Source organism: Aythya ferina (assembly GCF_964211825.1).
Source record: "Aythya ferina genome assembly, chromosome: 9".
Classification (NCBI taxonomy): Eukaryota; Metazoa; Chordata; class Aves; order Anseriformes; family Anatidae; genus Aythya; species Aythya ferina.
Window position 1 is genome coordinate 21,157,393 of NC_140305.1, and position 24,568 is coordinate 21,181,960.

At 45.2% G+C, this 24,568-nt stretch overlaps 1 protein-coding gene across 7 annotated transcripts in view; it reads right to left on the minus strand.

The window, feature by feature from the left end:
• KCNMB2 (potassium calcium-activated channel subfamily M regulatory beta subunit 2) overlaps positions 1 to 24,568 on the minus strand; it is a 130,647-nt gene that overhangs the window by 49,637 nt on the left and 56,442 nt on the right. The window lies entirely within an intron of this gene.

Here is a 24,568-nt window from a genome sequence, read left to right on the forward strand (position 1 = left end):
TGGGATAAACAGGGAATTTGGAAACTGCTACCCTGTGCTTGGTACCTGGGACATGAGCTTACATATATATTCCTTGCTCTGTGCTGTGCAGGATGAGTGGATCTGTGTCCCACTGTGTGAGCCTCTCTGTGAGAAGTGGTGGGAGGTTTGTTTGGTTTAAAATTCTTTTAAAGTCTCTGTTGCTGATCTTACATGCCAACAAACTCCAATGTATGCAGCAGAGACAATATCTTGATGAGTGGGTTAGCATTTGTGGAGATCTCGGCAGAAAGAGAAAAATGAGGAAATGTCATACAGATGAGTGAGAGCTGTGTATCAACTAGATCTAATACTGACTTTGGAGAAGTCCTTGGATGATGTGAACTGGCTCTTATTGCTAGCAGAGAAAATAAAGCTGAAGCAATTTATACCAGCTGAGCACCTGGTCATTACATCTAATGTAGTAAAAGCTGCTGTGGAAGCACAGGCTAAAATGGCTATTCATCTTTGATCCCTCAGCAGTGCGGGAGTCTCAAGTAATCTCTAAGAGTGGGGTTAGAAAGAGCTCAAATTTTATCTACAGCCTGCTAGACCCTGTTTGCAAAATGCTTCGGTTCCAAGAGGAAAGCTGGGCAGCATGCAGAATGGGTGCAGATATTGCATCTCCTCTTCTTCCCTGTGCCTTGGTGGGGCTGGAAGGTCTGAGCTTGTTCTGGTGCCCAGCTGAAGCCCAGCACTTCAGGTGTGGGCATTTTGAGGAGCTGGAGCTAGGGTGCGTACTGCGTGGGGTCGGCTCTGCCTCACATGTCCTGGGTTGGAAGTGCCAGGCAGGGTGCAGGAGGTGATGTGGCACCAGATTTGGGGAAAGAAGGATCTCATTTGTGAAAGCAGAGAGCCACTGAGGCCAGGAGCCAGGGAAAGCAGCGATGAAGCTGTCTCAGGTCAAGGCTGGGCAGCTCCTCAGGCTGCGGTGGAGTGGTGGTGGGTTTGCTGTAGGAGAACAGCCTGCCTGGCTGTCAGGAGGAAAAGCAAAGCAAAACAGGGTGGATTTTGTGGTTGGCTTGCAAAAGTTGTGCTCTTTGAGAGTCCACCCTGGTCTCACATATGATAATGAAAAAGGACGGATTCAATGGAGGTTGGTGTGTTTTGGTGGTGGATGGAAAACTGTTTTCTTCCTTCTCAACTCACAGTAATAACTCCGTGTGTATTTTCAGAGGTTTCACAACAATGTTTTTGTCCCTCCCAAATACTTGGTACAGTGGTTATCTCGGAGACTGCAGGAAATATTTGCTCTGTCTTGCTTGTCCTTCTCTCAACAATGCACATGCATAAAAGCCAATTTGGAAATGTTTGTGAATTTTGATTGACAATAGAATTTTTTGCTTTGAGTTTTGGCAAAAGATTCATGCTCCCCAGAATGCTTTTCAGTTAACTCTCATTTCATTTGCATGACTAAACAGTGGTTCTGCATTGCTTCATTACAAAAGATTTGCAGATCCAAATGTGTTTCATTGCTGGGGAAAAAAAAAAAAAAAAAGCAGTAAATAAAACTGCTGTGTATGGTTAAATTGCTTTAAATTAAGAATCTCAATAGCAACAGTTCTTTTTATCCCTTCAAATTTAGCCCTAGGCAATATGAAACGGAAAGGCTTCGTGCCCCAGAAGAATCTGGGTGTGGATGGTGGAAACAAAATGTTTTCTTTTAGGAAATAGTCCTGGTTACTGCCAGTGCAATAATACAAAACCCTGATGATTCACTGCTGGAATCCACTACTACATCAAATGTATTTCCATGAATTATTTAGCAAATCTAATTGAATGTTAATTTTGCTATTGGAGATAAGTAGCCATTGAGCTTAGGCTGAAAAATCAATTTGTACGTGTCATAGTTCTGATATCCCTTGAACTTGCTCGGGCTCATCTGCACTGCTGCCTCTGCTGTGCTGTGGTTTTGTGCTCTATGCTGTTAGTGTTGCCTGTGAAGTCCAACAGCACCAGGCCTACGGTATTTTACATCCAGGAGGCTCTGAACCTCCCTGGGGGACATCTCCAGCACTCTCTGTCCTTGTTGGAGCACTTGCAGCATGTTTGGGCAGCGTGACAGACCCCCTGGACTCAGGGAGTGGTGCAGGATGGTGCTGGGCCTGCTGCCCTGGTTCTGCTGAGCCACGGTGTAGAGGAGCCGGGGTGCGCCCTGCAAGTGCTTGGGAAGAGCAAGCAGAGCCCGTGTGGGCTAAGAAGCCTAGATTTAGACTATCAAGGTCAACGTTGTCCACTGAGGATTAGGTAGGATCAAGTAATTAAGGAAAAGGATAATTTACATCAGTTTTCTAATCCCCGTAGATGGAGTAGATGGCACATTTCTGCTGTCGACCCTCCTATGCATGTTTTTGTGTGAGGAAGCATAGGGAGAGGAAGGACGGGTAGCAGGTTGCAGAAGCCGTCACCGTCACTTCCAGAGTACCTCCCAGTGACCTCTCTTCCTCACTGCAGATGCTCAGGATGCCAAACGTGATCTGGCAGAGCACCAAGGCCCCAGTGGTTCCCTCAGAGCCCCCAAAAGCAGTGAGTGCACAGCTGGGGCCAGCTCCAGCACACCACTACTGTGTCATGGGGAGAGGCGGTGCAGCTGAGCTGCCCCTTGCTGAATTTAGGCCTGGAGACACCAGCATGGGCAATCCACACCTCCTGTGCTCTAATTCAATAGTTTATGAATAGCAGAGAAAGCAGCATCCTTGGGGATGCCCAGGCTTGGGTCTCCGCTCTGTGGTATGGCCTAATTGCTTCCACGGCTCGTGCAACCGGGGTGTTTTTGTGGGCACCTGTGTGGGATGTGGCTGGAGCTGTGGGCTGCTGGAACGAGCTGAGTCCGGAATAAGTCAACATCCCTGTTCCTGTCTGCTTGTCTTGGTTGTAACTAGGAGCCTGTGGCTGGTGGTGGGGATCTCTCTCAGATGTACATCTGGGTGAAAACAGATAGCTGCAGCCACAGGTAATTTGACCAATCGAGGATTATTTGCTGCAAAATTATCCACTTGGACCATGAACAAATGGATTCGCCACCTTCTGAAAGCTGCTTCACATCAGGTGGATGTGCGGACTGTGGAAAACTATGACTTTGATATCTCCAACAACAGGGTTGAATGATCTCAGTGGAATTTTTCTGCTTCAGAGTGCTCAAACTTTTCACAAAAATGGACAATTTAGGCCAATTAGAGGAATAGTTTTGGCTGCAGAGAGGGGGAGGAAGAGGGCTTCTGAAACTGTCATTCCCTCTGTTTTGAAGCTGACAAAGTGCTGTTTCAATACTTTTACAATGAATCTCTTGGATTCTGCCTTGAAATGGTTTCTGGTTTGAAAATGTTCCTAAATTTAAAAAAAGCTAGGCTCTAAAATATTTAAAGTAGACTTGAAAAGAAATGTGGGTTTTATTATTTACATGAAAAATGTCTTTTTTGGATCAACTTCAACCAAATTTTTCCTCTCTGGCCTGCTTCAGCCATCAGACTGGAAACTCCAGTATTTGCCCAACTCTACAAGAGATATCAGACACTTGGCAAGTGGAAACTGGGGGCTGCTTCTGGAAGTGTTTGCACTAGGAAACCCCCGCCAGGTTTTGGGGTGCAGAGGCGTGATGCTTGAGCACCCAACCACATCATATTCCCTGACAGAACAGCTCTGAAGCACAGGAAGCAGAGTCTGAGTGCTCTGAAGCTTGTGGTTGCAATATGGATGTCAAAGGATGACTCCCTCAATGTTCTTGCTTTTATTGCTGAAACATGAGACTCCAGATTACTCAACCTCAGCATCCAGAGCCATTTAGCCATGTATGTGTGTTTCTGGGTGTATGCTGTCTTGGTCTGTTCTGAAGGCTATGTTTGGCTATGTTTGCTGCTGCATCTTGGTGTGCTTTCCTCCCTGATTCCATACTCACTTTGCACAACACAGGATGCTCGCCACCTCCCCTGATGTATACATATCACCTCTTTTAAATTTCTTCTTTAAGTTCAAATTTTGCTTTCCCCCTGACATCAGAGAGACAGGGTGCACTCCCACCCTCTGAAATCAGCACCTGAGAAACAGAAGCAGCATATCTGATTGCATTTGATTTGGCTGCCACTAAGCAGCTCGTTGTCCCTCTGCTGTGGCATCTTGCTCAGAAATAATGTTATCAGATTAGCATAATCAAAGAGGGAACAGTTCCTAAAACCCCCAGTAGAGATAAAACTGCATAATCGGATGCAACATGCCTGTTCCTCTGGCACGTGGGAAGAGATGTGATAGGTGGTCACCCCAGTGAAGGCTGATAAGAAATGCCTTGAGGGAAAGGGAATGAAGTAGGAAGCTATTTCCCACTACCTGTTTGTAGTAGTCTGTAGGGTGCTGTGAATTGAACTCTATATTATTTTTCAGCCTGTTACTGCCAGCTATGTCATTCAAGAGCAGTTATGACTTAGCACTGTTGTTACCTGCTCCCTGTTGTGTCTTTTATGACACTTTACAGGTGTGTAAGTCTGCGCTGAGGTTGTAGCCAGGTGATGGGGCGTGGGAAATGCCATAGTATCTCTTATATCCTAGCTGGATTTCTGTTCTGAATGTTCCTCCATCAAGACAACTTCTTTTGTACACAGAGTGTCTTGCACCTGTTAATGACGTAATCAATGTAACACTGCTTAGCTGTCCTGCAATTGTAATAGATTCAGCAAAACAGTGATGGTCTAACTGGCAAAGCAACCTTTTTGGGATACGATTTAGAAGGTTATTTGTGGAAAGAAGAGGAATGCATCCACAAAAGTGAAGGTACAGTTGGGTTCTTTCTACCACCTTTTGGCACGGTGTGATGTAGCAAAAATACTAAATTGAGCAAATAGGCTGTGGCTGCTCCACATCTGGGTGGGGATTTTTTTGTGCACATCTAGAATTCACTGACCATCCCCTTGCTCCTGCCCAGCCCTCAGTGCTGCTGGGCCTTGTGACCAGCTGAAAGCCCTGCAGCTTGCAGCAGGAAAGTGGTTGCTTGGGGTAGAAGACCCTTGAAGGGCTATGCTTGGAGTGCAGGGGGATGCGATGCCTGGGGGCAGTGTGAAGGAGCAGGACTGGAGAAGGAGAGGCAAGAAACTTCAAGAATAGCCCCAATCCCTGGTCTTGTAGGTCTGTGGGTGATCAGGGCTGTCTTTAAGAAGTGATGTGGAGCTGGAGCTCTAGGAAATCAATCCACCGGAGTTTGTGCATTGATCTGTTTGGAAGCATTAACCTGAGGAATTTCTCCGTCTACACTTGTTTTCATTTTGGGCGCATGTTCACAGGGATTGATTTTCTGAAGATCTGAGCATTGAATTAGATGTTTTTCTGGATGCATTGTTTCACACTCAGCTTTTGTAAGGAGCCATCAGCTGGGCTTTCACCTAATTTGACTGTCATTGAGATTCACTGGCAGTGAGCAGGTTTGTGACTACACTTTCCCCAGCGGCCCTGGAAAGAGCAGATTGCTCCTCTACCTGTAAGGCTTTACCATCTCCTCACCCCAGTGCCATGGGAAAGGGGATGCAAATGCAGATACTGCTGTGCAGTAGGGTCGTGTAGCACAACTTGGGGTGAATTCCTACCCTAACAACACACAGTGGCATCTTAACAGGTAGAAAAGGCACCATTGTCATCTTGTCTTAAGAGAAGTTGCATAGATACATACTGTGTGTGTGTGTGTGTGTGTGTGTGTGTATATTCAGACTGTGTCCTCTGGCCATAGAAGATAAAGAGGAAGCCAGGCCACCCTGAACTGTGTAATTTTTGGTGAAAAAACATTTTGAAGGAGAAAGAAGGAAGTCACCGTGATGCTGCTGCCCCATCTTCCAGTGAATCCTGTACAGGTGCAGCCACACCTGCCCCTTGACAAACCCCTAGAGCAAGAGGAGTGGACACTCACTACTACAGGCACTGATAGTGTCATTTCCCATGTCTTCATCCCCTGAAATCTCTCTCCCTACATCTCCTGCCCACTGCTCAGCCCCACTGCTCCTGGGACTGTCCCAAATCACACTGAGACTGCACCAAAACCATCCGGAAATGGAGCCACTGCTCTGTCACCAATAAAGAAGAGCTGCTCTTCCCTAGCTGCAACTTGGTCCCCTCCGGGTTTAGTACATCCTTACCTTGTACCTGACGAGCTGGGTTCAGGTCAGACTGAGGAAAGGTTCTAAGGTTCAGGGGTCTTTTGGATGCAGGGTCTGCGTTCAGACACAATGTGTTACCAAAAGCTGATAAATATATGTGGAACGCCTTTGAAATGCTAACTTCCCCTGAAAAGCCTGCTTCTTGACTATTTCTAAGCAGCACAAAGCTCCTTCCCAGACAGTCTGCTCCCTTCTCTCTCTTTTAATAAGCAGGAAGCATAGCATATGGCTGGAAAGAATGTGACAAGTATTTTCACATCCACCCAGCTCAGGAAAGAAGGGACGTTGTAAAACTTCAAGAAAGCTCAGATTCAAAGTAGAGATCTTCAGAGAGAAGGGAGCCTGGAGCAGCAAGGTCTGAGGCAGGGGACTGCCTTTCCCTCCTGTCCCCCTCCTTTCCCCATGGGTGTAGGCAGCTGTGCCCTTCCAGGAGATGTTTCATTTCTGAACTGGTTGCAAGAGCAGCCAAAAAAACAGATTTCTGCTGCGACAGGCTCTGTTTAACACACTGTGCACTTGCTCTCCCCAGCTGCATTTTCCCTGTGCTCTTCTGAAGTTGGGTTTGCTGCTGAACTCCTTGTGTGGGTACACTGTGACCCATTTCAGCTCATTTGAACTAGGTTAGCTAAAGTGATGTAAAATGTAGGTCTTCTGCTGTTGTTGCCTCACTTGGAGTGAAATCCATTGGATGCAGAAGCCCAGTCCCTCAGCTGCTGTAAGTCAGTGCACCTCCTCTGACTTTGATGGAAGTTTGCGTCTTGTTTCCAGCTGCAGGTCTCGCCTGGCATCTGGTACAATTTATCCTGCGTGGTGTTTATTTTAATAGCCTGATAAAACTGTTATTCTCAAGGGGAGAGAGAGGCTGGTAGCTGTGTGTTTAGCAAAAATCTGCACCCATGTAGATTCCATAAGTATTTGCTTCAAAGATGTAAACACCACATTACCCAATTAAAGGAGCGTCCTTAATAATTTATCAGGCAATTAAAGTATTCATTGCCCTTTATCCCAGAGAGCTCCACCAGTGATATACAATCTGAACTTGAGTTAAAATGCTATAATAAATGAACAGCGATGCAGTGTATCAACCATAATGAGAACATTAAGGCAATGAAGGGTGGTTTGTCAAGAATAGAGTACATAACGCAGTTAGTGGAGCTAACTTAATTTCTGGAAATACCACTGATCTTGGGTAGGGGCATGGAGGGGGATGTCTGGGAGAAGAAATCTCAGTAATAGGTTCTAGGGAAAATTTGCCCATTACGTAGTCAGAGACGGAAAAGGTCTGTCTCCCTAGTTGTTATTAATAAGCCTCCTGAGACTGGCATGAGAAAGGGAAACGAGTGACTGAGTGAGGGATTGTAGCAGGAGCTGTGTTTCAGCTTAGCTCTGACTGCTTGTCATAGCACGATATTGCTTCATGGTCGTGTAATGAAAAACAAAAGCAAAGGGGAGAGGAAAAGATAAAAAAGAAAAAGCTTTTGCTACTAATTCGGGCCTGGATGTTTGAAAATGACCCAAGTGATCAGGAGTCCAGTTAGCACTGGGTTATAAGCAGACACAGACACTTCGTTTCTCTTCTGAAAATCTCAGCCACTGCTGTAAAAATGCCAGAGCTGCACCCAGCCTCCTGTCTGGTGTGCTGGGAGCTGCTGTTGCTGTGGGCGAGCACCCAGAGAAGTGGAGGAAGTGTAACCACGCAGCTGGGAAGTGCTCAGCTGTGGCTGAAGAAGGGATGATGGCTCTGTCTTCCCATTTTGAAATTGTACCTTAAGGTGGGTGAGGCGACCAAGGGCCGTTGTTACTGCTTTTGAAGATTTTTTTCTAAGTCAATTAGTGGCATGAAAAAAGATGGGATGGAGGTGAATGGAGGTACAAAAACATTGGTTCCCACAGTTAGACAGCCACAGTTCCCTTTGCTCAACACTGAAGCTCAAATGTGTTGGCAAATGATTTCTTTTAATGGAAAACAAAGAAACGAAACTTGTTCTCTGACAGTGGTGGGTTTCACAAATATTCACAATCACGTTGCCTGTATGTGTGAATGTGACATGCTTTGGGAACAGGTTTCTGCAGTAGTGCTTTTAGTGCGTGAATTCTTGATCTTTTTCAGGTGGCACCCACTGTCTGCCAGTTTAGGAAATAACTACCCTATTTAAGGCAATGTTGTGTGTTTGCTGGTTTATTAGCCAGCTTTGATAGACGTGTATGATACCTATGGAAACTTTAGTCATTAATACTGAGGTCTTAGCACAGCAGATGAGGCTAAATGTAGGTTGTCACTGGGAAAAATCCATCTAAAATCAAAAGAAGCCAACCGACCAAAGGCACATTTTGGAGTCCTCTGCACACAGCAAGGGCAAGAAGGATGTGGGCTCTGTTCCTGCCACCGTGACTGACTTGCTCTGTAACCTTGGACACTTTGTGCTATTATTATTTTTCTTTTGCTTATTTGGTCTCTTGTGAACTCTTTGGAGAATGAACAGCTGCTTGCTGCAGGATTGCACGGTGCTTAGTGCTGTATGGCAGCTCGTAACAATAGCAGGGAGGGTGATTGGATAGTGAACACTATATTAACTAATTTGGAGTGGATTATATGGACTAGAACAGTGTAATTGAATGCAGGGCTAATCTTTTCCCCGCCACTTGCAGTACATTAGCTCCATTTATTTATAATGCTATGCTTTCTCCTTCATGTGATGCAAAGGAAAGTCAGCCTCCTGTTATGAACTCACCAAAGATTTTTGGGGTGAGGATCTGCTCATTACTACATATCTGAAAGCTTTTGTAGATGTTGCTGGTCTCTGGAAGAAGATACTTCAGGCCTACACACAGCTCTGCTATCTGTGCCTGCACCGCAGTATCCATGTGGGCGCATGGCACTCCGTGCCCTCCTGGAGAAGCAGGCTGGGGAACAGGACACATCTTCACGATCCCCTATCCTAGTTCAGTGAACAACCACACCTATAGGGGTAAAATGCCTTGGTTTGTCAGTCACTTCAGAATCAACTTCTTACTGAACAAAACTTAAGGACAAAAGAATACGTTTAAATAAAAGCATGAGCTATAAGAAAGTCATAGAAAATAATACTTTTAATGTGATACATAATAGATTTTTTTTTTGGTGGTGATTGTTTAACTCAGCAAACTTTTAGTTCTTTGTTCTAGGTTAAAGCAGCCACCTCCCTCTCTTAGCTTAAGAAAGGCACAGAAAAAAGGCAATTTTCCTGTGTTTGGAGCTTGCATGTCCTTGTATTTCCCTCTTGCCTTCTGCACTTGGTTCCCCTCTTTTTGTAACTGAGCACTTGGATGCCGTTCAGCCTGCTGGGGGACTACAGCTGTTCTTTCTCTCTTCATCATTCTGGTCATTTGGCTGACATTTTGATTGTACACCTCCAATTCCGCATTCCTGGATTCAGTCTGATTCCTTTGCAACCTTTCGAAGACAGAGCAGCAAGACCTTTTGTATTGCTATGAGATAAAACAAATGTCCAAGCTTCTTTGGACAGTCATAACTATTTTCTTGTGACTTAAGACAGTCAAGTGAGAAACAGCTTGTGTGGTTTACTGGTGCCCTACCTCATTGTAAGGGTTATGGGAACTGCTGAAGGTTCCTCTGCAGCTAGATACTGCCAGTATTTCCTTTGTATGACTGCTATTGCTTGACATAAAATTTAGAAGATGACTTGAACCAAAGCCAAAGACCCGATCTCCAATCCTCAGCAAACTAAGACAAATGCAGTCCTAAATGTACTGTGAAAAATACTTGAGTTGTGATGAATTTACAGGGAAAAAAATTACTTTCTTGCAGAAATTGCAAAAATTTCTGTAGCATATAAGAGATATGGGGTTTGGTGACTGTTTGAATCCTCATCATGTCATGTAATTTATGTTAATTAAATGCTGATGGCATCTGAAGAAGCATATTGATGGAATATGTATTTGAGATACTATTATTAATTCATCATTCAGTAGCTAGTGCGTGAAATAATACATTCCTAGACTTTGATTTAGGACATTTCATTTTCAAAATTACCAAGCTCTTTTCTACAAAAATAACCCTTTGACATTTGTTTAAAAAACAAAAACAAAAAACGAATGAAAAAAGCTCAGCCCAAACCCCCAAAATTTCATTGGAATTAGGCTGGTTGAACAGCTCTGAAGTAATAATTATTTATGCACTTCCAGAGCTATCATGTGTACAGAGCATAGTTCTCTGGGACAATAAAACCTTAATTTAAAAATAATAACATTTAAGTATGAAGAACATTAAACTCAGCATCATCTGCCATGTTGTGCCCCAAGCTTAAATTTCAGCAGGTCTAAGGACATGACAACCTTCTCAGAAGCTCAGCAAGTCTTAAGTTTGCACCTAAATTTTGACCAGGTCCCAGGTGAGTAGGGTGCTTGTAGGTGCTCAAGAATAGCGGGAAGGGTTTGGGCAGAAAGCACAGGGGCCAGAGTCCCACCACGTCAAGATGCTCACTGGTGCTGGAGTTGCTTTTATTCACTGAGCATTGACAGATGACCTATGTTTTATAAGTTAATCTGGGGAAACAGCAGCACCCTACCACTCAGTTGCTTCCATTATGCTGAGCTTTACTGGCAGAAGGGAGACCGTCTGCTCTCCAAAAGTTGTTGTTCTTCACTAAAAGTTGTCAACCTTTACCCATCCCTGTTCTGCCCGGTGTCACCAAGAGGGACTGACACACGTACCCAGCTGAATTGTCTGTACAGGTTTTTGGGTATCCACCCAAGGCTTACAGCTTCCTCCCCTCTCTAAGAGCATCATTGCCTCAGGAGCTGGAGAAGCATTGCTGTTGACAAATGTTGTGTTAATGCATGAGGATGTGCACCCGTTCCTCATCACTGCGTGGAGCCCTGGGGATAAGTTTGGAAATGATGGAGAAACCTAGTGATGAGCTTATCTGAGGAAATTACAAATGTAATGGGGAGGGGAATGAGGTAAGCAGTGAAAATCAAGGTGAAATTTCATGACTGACTGAAGCTGAACTAACTGTGGGAACTTGCTGAAGCTGTCCCATCCTCTACTCCCAGGTGCACAGCTTTTAGCACTTTCTTCACCCAATATTACCACGTGATGCAAACTGAACTGGTTCTTTTGGGGATATGGGATTAGTTTTCAGGTGTAGCAGTGAGCTAAAGTCAGAGGGAAATGGCTGCTTTTGATCAGAAGGAGTTGAGTTGTAGGACTGCCAAACTGTGGTGTACGAGTGAAGGTACAACGCAGATGCACAGGTGCCAGCTCAAACACCTCCTGAACAGAACTGATTCAGGCCCTGATGGATCACTTGTGATTTTCTTTCATCTGTTCAAATGTTTGAACAGATTTGTTAAAATTTGCTTCTGTTTGACCTATTAATGGGAAATTAGGAGGTACGGAGAACGGCCCCGTGCCAATGCTAATGAAGCTCTGTGCCATGGATAGAAAATAGAGCAATGCCTTAGGGGCCAAACTGGGCTTCCAGTTGCTTCCTAAGCTCCAGATTTGCAAGGAGTAAGTCACTGTTTTTTCTTTTGTTCTTTACTTTTTCTTTTCTTCCCCCCCCCCCCCCCCCCCCCATTATGACTTCTGGAGGACATGCCTTCAGCCTTTGCCTCTTCTATCTCAAATACATGGTGGGCATTATCAATGTGTTAAGCAGGTTGCTAGGGGTGCTTCTCCTCCTTCCTTCCCCCTTGTACCAGCTTCTTTCTCACCTTGCTGATGTGGCTGGAACCAGATACTGACACAGGATTTTAATGGGTGAAGAAATAGTACTGAAGTGATGTAAACTCTTGCTTTGATTACAGAAGGCACTGATAGCCCTGAGAGGTGGGGTCTGGATTGGTGTTTTTATTCTCATGGTGCCAGCCTGCTGTGTGTGGCTATGAAACACCCCGCTCTGATTGTTACCGAAGGAGCTCATGTTTAGCTCAGAGACGTGCAGTGCTTCTTGGTGGTGCCAGCCTTTAAGTTACATCAGCGTTACAGTGCTCCTGCTCCCTCAAGGAGTGTGGAAAGTCCACATGAACGTGCTCAGTCTACCAGCAGGACGATGCTGGAGGTTTCAGTCAGCTCTCCATGCCTGTAGGCTGCTGAGGCGAGATACCGAAGTGGCAAAGGCAGGCAGAGGCATCTGCTGCAGCCACTCATTGGGTGCTGGTGTCCCTGACCCATCCAGAGGGTGAGGCAGCAAACTGCACGTCAGAGCTCTTGCTGCTAAAACATCCAGAGTCCTGGTCATGGCAAAGCCCTCCTGAGAGGGTTGGGAATGAGGACACAGCAGTGCTGACTCTGCTTGCTGTGCTCCCCTGTGGCCCACCAACCCATCTGTCCTGCTCTCCCAGGGCTTCCTTAAGCAGTATGTAGTGCGTGGCCGAATTTCTGGAGAGTGGCCACCTCTGTAAGTTGGCAGAAAATGATTCACTGTCTTTTTTTTTTCCCCATGTTGATTTTTTTTTTGACAGTTTTAAAAAACTAAAGGTTCTTAAACCTTTTTAACCTTGGATAAAGTAAGAGGTCAAACTAATGCCAAGCCAAGGAGGCAGCAGAAATGTGCCAGCAGGACAAGGGGACGTGTGGCCACTGCCCCTTTTGATCAGGTATCCCCTGCCCCAGTCCTTCAGTGCTTGTAACACTGCAGGTTGGGTGCATGGAGCTGTGTGACACCCAAGCTGCTCTGCTGCAGTGGGGAAATGTCGGCTTCACAGTGCTAATAAGCAACTGGAAGAATTGGATATTTGGTATTAGCCTCTGGGGACTTTTATGTTTGCACCATCAAGAGAAATTAAGTTCTGGGAAAAGATATTTTTAAGCACCTGTGTGGAAAGGATGGAGTTGTTCCAGATTGCAAATAGCCACTTTCCCATTGTGCTCCCTGAGATGAAACAACCCCGGAGTCATTCTGCTTTTTGCTCATCACCATTCAGTTTGGTGGATTATTTTAGTTAAACGTAATTCCTGCAGCATCTCAAATAGTAGCTGGAAAACCTTCCATGCAACTTCACCAGGTCACTTAGAAAAACACATCCTGCCTGTTGCGTTTTGCTGAGGAAGTTGTCACTCAGGTAGGTGTGAAAGGAGCCGGAAAACAGCTTGTGCGTGTTTGTGCGGAGCAGGACAAGGTGGCTGATCACTTGGACTCCCCGTTCAGGCTGTGCTTGGGGAAGGCTCTGACTGTCCCAATGATCAAAGATATTCATTCATACAGCCTGCTGCCTGGCTGCAATCTGCTAATGGTGGTGTCTGGCAAGGGAATTCCAGCTATTAGCAGTTGTAATATATGGGCAGTTTTACTTAAGAAACCTGAAGCTGGAAATTCTTAGGAATTGCTTTTTGACCTCGAAGGCATTTGGCTGTCTGGAGGATTGGCTGGAAAGGGCATCACCTGTAGACAAGGCCAGGAGCTACTTGTGTCTCATGCTGGTTGCTCTCATGGATTTGGGCATTTCTGTAGCAAACTAGGATGAGTATCACTTTATAGGACTGATATTCACCTTTGCTTTTTGGCTTCCTCATACCCCAGGGCTGGGGTGTGGTGCAAGATCAGGAGCTGTGGGGTCTGCAGAGCACAAGAACTTCTTAGCTTCTGCATCACATTCACGTCCTCTTTGTTTCTGCATTTCAGTGGTTTTATGTACATCCACTTGCCTGGGGACTTGTCGTCTTATTTGTAATCTATTGTTTTAATTATTTTCTGTGAAGGTGCCCAAAGACCTTGGGGCATTGAGACACACATACTTTATTTTATTCATTAATTATTCATTATTGCTAACTACTTGCTACAACATAGTCAGATGCACCAATGTGTCTGGGTGAACCCTCTCCTGTGGTAGCAGGGTAGCTGCTTTATTAGCCTGACTTCCCTTGGTTGGTGGTCAGACTGCTAAAATAATTGGGATGGAAAATATTTCATGTGGCCAATAACTTTATTTTTCCTAATGTGAATCTAAAAACTAACCTAAAATTCATCAGATGGAATATAGGCTCCTTAAGCAACATCCGAGGATCCCAATCTGTTGCTGATTTGTCCCAAAATTGCTAGGAGAAGGATTTACAACATGGGTAAAAGGGCTTAAACTGCCTGACTGCTCCCCCTCATGAAATTCGTGTCCTCCTCTCTCTGCAGTTTCAACCAGGTCTGAAACTTCTCCAGTTACCTCTGTAGTTCAGTGCACTGGTAGTATTCTTCCTTGCATTTTATTTTAAACACAGAAATAAACACAGAAATGTTAAAAATATAAATAACCCTGAGCTGACACAATTTCCCCTTCCTAGCTGACTGCTTTGTGCACCAGGATACGGTCACATTTTGTCTGCAATCAAGACTGGTGCTACAGAGCTAAGTTCAGTGATGGTCGTTTTGGAGAGATACTTAGTCTCAGTTCTTTGTATGCTTTTACTCATTTCTTGTCCCTCTGCAATCTGACTTCCACCATTTGCCTGCACTGATTGCTATAAAAAACAGGCCTGCCATGAACCTGCAGATGCCATCCCAACTTATTTCCATGGCAGGAGAAGCGTGTACCTGGCCAAAGCACAGTGACCTCAGCCTGCCTTCCTCCCTAACACTGCAGTTCATCCCACCCCTCAGTATCAGGGCGTATATGGGGTTTTAAATGTATTTTTAGCATGTAGTAGAGGTCTGAGCTACAGCCCAGGAGGGAGCTGTGGTCCTCTTGCCAATGCCCTGCAGCATGTGTGGCTGTAGGTCAAGCCAGATGCCATCACTTGGGGCTCCTTGTGCAGGTGCTGCTGGAGGACACCTTGCTTTGGAGCTGGTTAAATACAGCTCTGATGAGCAACAGCTTTAAACAAGGTCCTTTGAAGCCTCAGGGAAATTTTAACAGGCTGTGTGAAATTTGTTTTGGGGTTTGGTTCAAAATAACTAATAACTGCTGAACATTTTATGTTTGGCTGGAGGGGAAAAACTCTTAATTAGTTAATTGATTAGTAACGGGTCAGAGAGAGGTTGAAATTTCTCAAGTGGACTGACGAGGCTAGAATTTTTTCCAGGAATGGGAGGACAGGATTGCAGGTGGAGGAGAGCTGTGTGAAATATCTAACGACACCATTTTGTCCTACCAAAAGAGTGTCTTTTCAGAGACAGCTCCAGCCCCTGAACTGGAGTGTGCGCCTCTGGAAATAAAGCTCCCCTGCACAGGAAAATCGATGCAGGCTGCTGGGTATTGGTGTGATGAGCAGGTCCCATGGGACCGACAGGAGAATGTTTTTAGTGTGTTGAGGATGTTTCTGGGAGCTCTGAGAAAATCCTCTTTGGCTTCATGGACTCATCAAAAAATCCCCCTGGGAGTCTCTGGTCACCATGACTGTCTGTTCAAGAGATTTCTGCATCTGGTTGATTAGCATGTTGGATTGCTCCAGTAATCAAGGAAATTAAGTCTTTAGTGTTACGGACAGATTTTCTGACAGTCCTGGAGAGGGCTGGGAGGAAGCTTAGGTGAAAAATCCCAGCACTGGAAGGGTAAATCAAGCACTTGGCATTGTCGTCAGCTGTTTAATGGAAGACAGCTCAATCTCTGGCTCAATCAATCCCTATAGATTGAGCCCATAGCTATTATCAACTTTTCCTAAGTCCTTTCTGCTTGTAATTTTAACTCCAACTCTCAATTATTTTAAATGAAAGGCACAGAAGTGCTGTAGAGGAAGGAAACAATGCTTCCCCAACATGTTTTTTGAGCACACTTTTCTCTGCATGGAGCTTAACTTCTGCCCGTTGTCTGCACAGATTGGTACCTTGAGTTTATACCTCTCTTGGTGCCTCGTTGCTGTTGTTGAGCAGCCCCAGTGCAATACAGCCGGCAGTACCTGTCTGTGCTCCTCAGTAGTTACACACCCTTGTTGTAAACACTTTAAAGAAAATGCTCTTGGGAGAGCACAGCTCATTGCACACAGTTGTGAGAGTCTCTAGCAGGATTGCATATATTAAGTGGTTAGCATCTCAGATGTTTTTCAGCATAATTTTCCCTCTGTTGCTCTCTCTGGTACTCCCACTACTCTTGCTGCTCCTGGACTGAAGGAAAGGACTGGAGTAAAAGCAGGACTTGTGTATTTTCATGGCCTCTTGCTGATCTGTCTGGAGATGTCTAGCAAGCAAGGCAAGAAAATGCTGGAAAAGTGACTGTCAGTGCTCTTGAACTTGCCAGCAGCTTTGGCGCCACGCTCTAAGAGGACCCCAGCAGCCTATGTCAGTGAGCGCCCAGCGCTGCCACGGCTGCTGGGAGGAGCTGGGCTGAAGAACGGCAGAAACAGCCTGGCCAACCTGAGCTCCACACTTGGCTGCAGGCACTCAGTATTTTTAGCTTTCACACGCTCCCCAGCACCGAGGTGTTAATTTTGCAGCACCCCGGGCTGCGGCCTACAACTGTCTGTCTCGCGCAGCCCTGCTGTCTGTGTCGCGTCAGGCCCGGGCACAAAGCCAAAGGCTGGAGGCATTGGATATGGCAGCGACAGGAGCATCCCATGCCAAAGCCACCTCCTAGGCCTGGGTTAATAGAAAACAGCTCAAATGCTTGCTCAGTTTGAGAAAAGAAATGTCAATATGTCCTGGCTACCAAAGGCCTTAGCGTGTAATTGTGTAGAGACTAAAACTGCAGAAAGTGATAAACTCTGATAGTGTCTCAGAATTTATGGGAACGAATATCCCATACATTATCATCTGATGTTATCGTATAAATTATCACCTTCTCTATACCTTCTGGTTGTCCTATAGCCCTTCCTAACGCTGCTCCTGGCTGTGCAAGGAGCAATGAGGAACCCGGTACTTCACACTGTGCCTCACACAACAGAAGTGCAACATTATTCTGACAGCCGTTCTGCTTGGGGCCCTGGTGCCTGGAGCACATCCAAAGCCATCTGCCCCGCACCTGCGAGACGAGTAGAGCTAATCTGACACCGCATCTGCCTGCTCTGACCAGTGCTTCTCGGAAACACAGCAATGGCTCAGACCGACATCTGTAGAAACTGGATTTCACAAGGCTTGCTGCCACGTACACGTCAGTCCGTGCTCAAAGGAGAGAGAGAAACACGAGTGTGAAAGGATCCTACCTTTGATGCACAGTTGCCATAGTGAAAACAAACTTCTTCAGCGCAAAGGGTGCGACAAGGTAAAAGTTTGCTCTTAAAGCAAGTGGCTTGATTATGTGGAAATAATGGAGGGAAGAGCCGCGGGGAAGGAAAACAATCCTTTAGAAATTTCGTCATGGAACATGTGGGACAAAGGAGCCACTGAAAGAGGCTTTAACACATCGCAGTGATGGTGCTTTCAACAGGTCTTGCTGAAGTCTGAAACCATAAACTTTCAAGTATAACGTGCTAATGATGGAGATGGGGCATCATCCGCAGAAATGCTGAAAAACAGAATTTCTCTCCAAATCCTCCATGTCTTAGACTGTCAAGAACATATATATGTGTATACAGTACGTGTTCAACACCAGAAGTATCAGTAGAAAGACTTTACTAAGGAATAAAGAACTTTGTAGACAGAAACTTGAAGGTATAACATGCAAGCAAATTCTCTTTGCTGCCTGTTGCAATCTTCTAACAAGCAAAAAAAGGAACAGAAAGCTAACAGCTTTTTGCCAGCAGGTCATCTTCAAATGTGTAATTGGTACCAAATTGTGATGCTACCAAAGCTAACAAAAATTGTAACTGATGATCAGAAAACAGCATTTTCTGAACACACAGAGAGAAGTTTTCCTCCCTGGTTTTATAGACCCTGTTAAGTTAATTTAGCTGACCCTGTGGGGAAGAGATAAGTGCTACAGCAGCTTACAACTATCCTGCTCCCTAAGTGCCTGCAGCTGCTCCCCATGGTCCCCTCCTATCACTGCCTCAGAGCTGTTTTGATGCCAGGCATATATATATATTTTTTTTCTGTCCTGTATTAAGGCATTTTTTAATCTCTCTATTTGCCACAATATGCAGGTGGAGTCCCTGACCTGTGGGAACTAGTCCGCAAGGATCATGTGCCCTGTCTGTGATCACAAGGTTGCTTTATGCAGCACAGGGCAGATCCTGGGGCTTCTACTCAGATTTTCTTGACTGTCATTTTAAGCCAAAGATCTCCTTTAGACAAACTGTCTGTAATTATGGCTGTATTAGTGTTTATGCCATTCTCCCAGCAACCATCTCATTTCCAGGTCCCAACATTTCACCTTCTTTTGCCTTGGACAAGCTCAGAGCAGGCCAAGGTGGGATGCTGTGACTTGACCCAACTCCAACTGGAGTCAATGCAACTTCTCTCTCTTTCTTCCCATTCATTTAACATCCATCAGGGTAGGGTTTTACGGATGGGGACAATGTTTGCAGTAGTGCTATAGCATGGCAAATAAACACCAATGGCCACTATATCTGTAGAAAAGAGATTTGTCCCACTGAGCTCACCATGCGGGGCAAAGGTAGTCAGAGCACATTGAAAAGACACCAAAAGTAAGAACCCAAAGGTAAGAACAATAAGCAAGAAAGTCTGCTCCACATATACATGAGAATTTTTTGACCCAAACCAACACGTTGTTTAGATAATGGAAATTATTTAACAAAACAGTATCTGGGGATTTTTAACTGGTGCAGATGAAAGGCACTCATCCTTCCCTCCCTGCTGTTTGTCAGTCTCCAGCTTCTCACCTCATGGCGGCACGACTCAAAAGTGGGCTTTTATCTGAGGGAATGAAATTTAGCAAAAAAAAAAAAAAATATTTTTTATAAAAGCAATCTGCTCCCTGAGAGTGGGGTGGGAAACATTACAGCTGCAGTATTTAATATAATTTAAAAGCTGATTACCCTGCATGTGGAATAACTGCTTTTCATAAGGCTTTCTACTATGTATGGTACGCACCCTAATTCGTATTAACGGCTCCTAAGGAGCCATCATACTTTATCAAGAAAGTAATATGCATTTTAAACGCACTCAAATAGAGATTTACATGATAAACCTTAATGACTCCAGAATGTGTTATTAGCTATTGTACACTCCCAGAAGCAGTCACTCACTTCTGGCAAATTAGATAATTCAAGAAGCCCATAGAAAACTTCAGCCCAGAATGAAGCTGTTGCTCAGCCACTCGATGGGATTTATTTCACACATAAAGGGGTATTTTCCACCTCCACCTTGTTATGGAAAGCAGCAATTTTGTGGACAGGAACATTGCTATGAATCCGTTCTAAAGAAAACACACCATTAAATGTTAAAGCTCATTATTTATTTTAAAATGGTCTTATATTTCTTGCAATATTTCCTTGCAATTGTCCTGTCAGCCCGATGCTAAGTAAGATATCAGTATAAACCAGTTTCACAATATCTGTGAAATATTGCTGGAAGATAATAACGTTGCTGAGATGATGTTTTTTAAATCATGCCAATAGCCAGCTGCTAAATTAAGTGATAGCTTCCGTAAGGCCAATGGAAAAATTAATACCGTGAAGAACTGGGGCTAGCAACTACATTTCCCCCAGCAAGATGAGATCAAAGTAACTGTGAATATGAAAATTCAATGACTCCTAATTGTGCTGAAGATTAGGACCCCCATGACACAATGACTTGCATGGAACAAGAGAAAATACATCCTAGGGAAAAACTGCATGCTCCAAGTAAAAGGATTAACTGACCTTTCTATGTCCTAGTCCTGATAGTTTGACTTTAAATATACTTCTTACTGAGACTGGCCATGTCCTAAACAGTGAGCGGTGATTTACATTTTTTACTACTGAATTCCAAACTGACATTTTCATGCTATCAATTCTCCGCTTTTCAGCTATTCCATATTTGAAATTATTCTTATGGGAAAATAATGGTGGAGCACGGCCCGTTAGTGTGCCAGCTTTGCCCCTGCCTCTGCATGGGCGAGGAGACACAGTCAGCCCAAAAAGAGAGGAGAGCACTCAGGGCCCCAGCTCATCCTGTGCATCACCATGCAGTCAGTGCACTGCCTAGCTGCTTTATTTTTTTGTTATTGCTTAGACTTTCTTCTCCTGTGTGCTTGTGCTTCTGTGTACTTTCTCCAGAGGACAGCTTTCACAGATTTGGGGGGTAGGGGGAGGCTGTGAAGGTTTGCATATTCCACTGCTGTCTAGGGAGAATTAGTGAGAGCAGAAGACCAGGTTTCAAGTGCAGTGATCTTTTTGGATACTTAAATACCAGAAGGTTGTGATCAGCTGGAGCAGATTCAGATGGCTAACAACTGGTGAGGCAAATTGGTCTGCAAGATTATAAGTCTTTACCTTATCTTGAGTGGCATGGTCAGTGTCTGCTCACCTTTGCAGGGTGTGTGCTACAGAAGATTGTGGCTTGCTGCAGTCAGGGGAAGGATGTAATGAGGGAAATGGGACTGAAGAGGAGGAGCGTTTTACCGAACTGACCTGCACCATACCTGCACCTCAGACTGGTGCGGCAGAGCAGAAAAGTGCCCATGAGTTTGAATTATGGCTGAGCAGGGCAAAGCAGGAGCAGTCCCATGGGCAGGTAGGGCTGGTTGTGTGGGAGCAGTGTGCTGCAAGCACCTGGCAGTAAGTGCAGGGCTTGTGTTACCCAGAACTCGTTATCCACCAGCCTGCAGAGTAATTAGTATGGCAAAATCCCAGAGAGCAGGTTAGTGCAGAAGCAAAGAGCACCGAGGGTGGACTTGATGGACTGTCCTTGCAGTCTGCAACCTGGCTTGGGAGGCGCTCCCCACCGTGTCTGCCATGGGGCCAGAGAATTAAAAGGAGGAATGAAAATGCACCGAGTGTAGCCAGGCTGAGCAAGCATCACCAGCTGGGTGAGAAGCCAGCAGGAAAACACTCTCTTGGCTAGCTCCCACCTTGATGGTCCTCTGAGCTGTTGTGTTTTTTTAAAAGCTTTTTAAAGGGAAAAATGCAGCTGGGATTGGATAGCAGGAAAACCAGAACAAACTTATTTTACCTTGGTGCTGCACCATCACTGCAAGCATGTTTAAATAACATCTCCCAGAGCATGAGCTAAGACAGGGAGCTGCAGTGAGTGTGTTCAGAGGTGGAGTATTTGGGTATTTGCTTGGAAGCCTTGCTGTTTTTAAAGTGCTGTGCAGAGGGAACTGAAGGAGCAGGGTTAGGTGGCTGCCTTTGAGGAAAGGGATTGTGCCCTTTCTGTTTAAAAACATGGCAACTTTGGGGGGTTTTGTGTTTGTTGTGTAGGGTGGTGATACCTGAGCTACTGCCTCTGGGTCTACCTGGGCTGCGTTTAGGCCATGCACAAGGCAGGAGCCCTGGCTCATCCCCAGCTGCCCCAAGCTCATTACCTGTTTGCAGAAAGGCTAAATGTCCATGAATGCAGGCAAATCTGAAAAACTGGGCTGCCTCCAAGTGAGCCGCAGCTGCCTTTTATGTAAATGACACACAGCTTGGTCTTGTGTTGGGGTTGGAAAGGAGGAGGTTTGGGAAGCACTGCACTATCCAAGGTCTGGGCAATGCAACTGGAAGCTGGGCTTGCCTTCCCTCTGTCCTTGCCTCATTGTAGTCTTGTCTTAGATCTCACTGGTTTGATAAACTCTGTAAATACGCATTTAAAAATAATGTTATTTCCATGTAGGTTCCTCTTCCCAGAGCTCCTTCAGCAGCCTCACTCTGTTGATACCATCTTGAGCATTATGTGAGTTTCTGGCAGGTGTAATTGGAAAAACAAACAAACAAAAGGGACCATAAAGTGTTCCTGTAAGAACACAAGGAAGTTTTCCTTCCTTACCCCAAAGCTAAACTTTTATTTTTGGGCTTGAATTTTAGGTGTGTTTGGGATCTGTTGACACAAAATGTAGGGTTTAGTTGTGACAGGATGAAAGCAAATCTGGCTTTATTGATTCTCCTTCCCATTTAAGCGATCACAGACACAGCGGCCGTAGCACAAAGGCTCAGACGTGCTCATTTCACCTTAGGTGTTTACTTATGCCAGCCTAGGTCAGACTTTGAAATGAATTTTCTGCAAATTTGTTTGTATGAAGTTTGGCACAAAGCAAATTTGAAACTTGGCACGGCAGCGGCGAAGGGGAAACTGTTCAGAAATGCAGAGCAAGGAGCCTGGCAGCATTTCAGCGCTATTTACCTTCAGCTGGAAACCTCACTTGTAAATACCAGAGCTAGTCAAAGGCACACCGTGCTCCTCTCTCCTCTCCTCCTTCACTAACTTAGTTGTCAGTAACTGCCAGGCCGATGGGCTTGTGTTATCCCCTAATGTCTGCCACAAAAAATTGTGCTACTGAAGTAGGTAAGCAACTGGCTTGGTGTGGGAGTGCAATTCCTGAGATGGAGGGGCCATTTCTGTGGTTTACGTGAATGCTCTGAGTAATAATACTTAGCACTAATAAATTGGATTTTGGAGCAGTCATAAAAATTCATGCTTCAGGGCTTAATCTCTGTCAGGACGAGACCTTAGTTGGCATAGATCATCCTGTGTTTATCAATTAAGGAATTTCTGGTTCCTCCCTCGGGAGCCAGCTGCTGGCTGGCTTTGGGGACAGGGTTGTCCCCAGGCAGAGGTGGCAGCTCTCACGCCAGGCTTGCTGACCAGGGGTACAGCAAAAAGGGGCATAATTCCACCACTGTAGGCGTAAAGGATATTGAATGGGGTTTATCCTTTGTGCTGGGAGACTGACTGCTGACTTTGGTGTAGGCTTCCTCTGTGTTTTTGGACAATGCACATAATTTTCTGTGCCTCTGCTTTCACATAAGAGAATACCACTTTCCCCTGCACCTGGGGCGCAATAACCCCAAGCAGAGCTACAGGCTGGGAGAGGAATGGTTGGAAAGCTGCCAGGCAGAGAAGGACCTGGGAGTGATGGTGGACAGTCGGCTGAATATGAGCCAGCAGTGTGCTCAGGTGGCCAAGAAGGCCAACGGCATCCTGGCTTGTATTAGGAACAGCGTGACCAGCAGGGCTAGGGAGGTGATCGTCCCCCTGTACTCAGCTCTGGTGAGGCCGCACCTCGAGTACTGTGTTCAGTTTTGGGCCCCTCGCTACAAGAAGGACATCGAGGTGCTTGAGCGGGTGCAGAGAAGGGCGACGAAGCTGGTGAGGGGCCTGGAGAACAAGTCCTACGAGGAGCGGCTGAGGGAGCTGGGCTTGTTCAGCCTGGAGAAGAGGAGGCTCAGGGGTGACCTTATTGCTCTTTACAGATACCTTAAAGGAGGCTGTAGCGAGGTGGGGGTTGGCCTGTTCTCCCACGTGCCTGGTGACAGGACGAGGGGGAATGGGCTTAAGTTGAGCCAGGGGAGTTTTAGGTTAGATGTTAGGAAGAACTTCTTTACAGAAAGGGTTGTGAGGCATTGGAACAGGCTGCCCAGGGAAGTGGTGGAGTCACCATCCCTGGAAGTCTTCAAAAGACGCTTAGATGTAGAGCTTAGGGATATGGTTTAGTGGAGGGCTGTTAGCGTTAGGTTGGAGGTTGGACTCGATGACCTTGAGGTCTCTTCCAACCTAGAAAATTCTGTGATTCTGTGATTCTGTGATTCAGTCCAAACACCAACTCTCTGCTGGGTAGGAATCTGCTCTTCTATGGGCTTGTGCAGCAAGTGCCTGGTACCATACAACCATGGAGCATTGATTGAATTTGAGGATTTTGATTTTTAGCTGTGATTCTGTTGCCACTCTTGGTGATAAGGATGACAGCTGCAGCTTTGCATTTTCTGAAGTTTATTGGTTTTCACATTTTGTTTTTATGTTTCATTTTCTTGCAGTAAAAGCTACTTTTCACGCATAATAGCTTGTTTATTCGGTTTTTAAATTGTGAGGCTGGCAAGTAAAGACAGCCAGGAGTTAGCAGAAGGTGAAGTAATTTCACAATGTCACTAGAATCTGAATGAAGAAATCAGGGTTAATTTATGATAAAATGCTTTCTTTGCAACACATGTTTTGTCCTATTCATCCAAATTTAGTGAAAAATATAGCATGGAGCAAGACACGTCTGAAATCTCTGGAGCTGGGAAGGTGCTGTCATATATAATTTGTAACTGTTTTCTCATGTCTGGAAATAAGTTAGAGATGAAAAAGATGAGTTAGAGAGGAGAGGAACTCTCTTTGGATCAGCAGTGTTTCATAGTTATGTGCATGTGAAAGCCAGAAATATCACACATAATATTACACATGAGAGGGGATGGGAAAAAAAAATACTGTCCTGGGAAATGCGTATCTGAGAATTTGAGCTGCAGATACTGCTTTGGAAAGGGCAGATGTGCTTCTGTAGTTACTATGAAACCACATGAATGAAAATGTTCTTCTGGATTTATGATTTTATACAGTGCAATTCAATGGCAGGCAACAAGCTCTTTCAGAGAAGAGCTGATGGACCGGTTCCAGGGATGCTGTAAATACAGCCTTCCCCCCACCAGAAAAAAATAGTCTGACCGAAAGAGCCAGAAAGCAGCATGGTCTGTAGTTACCCCTCCACCTTGCTCT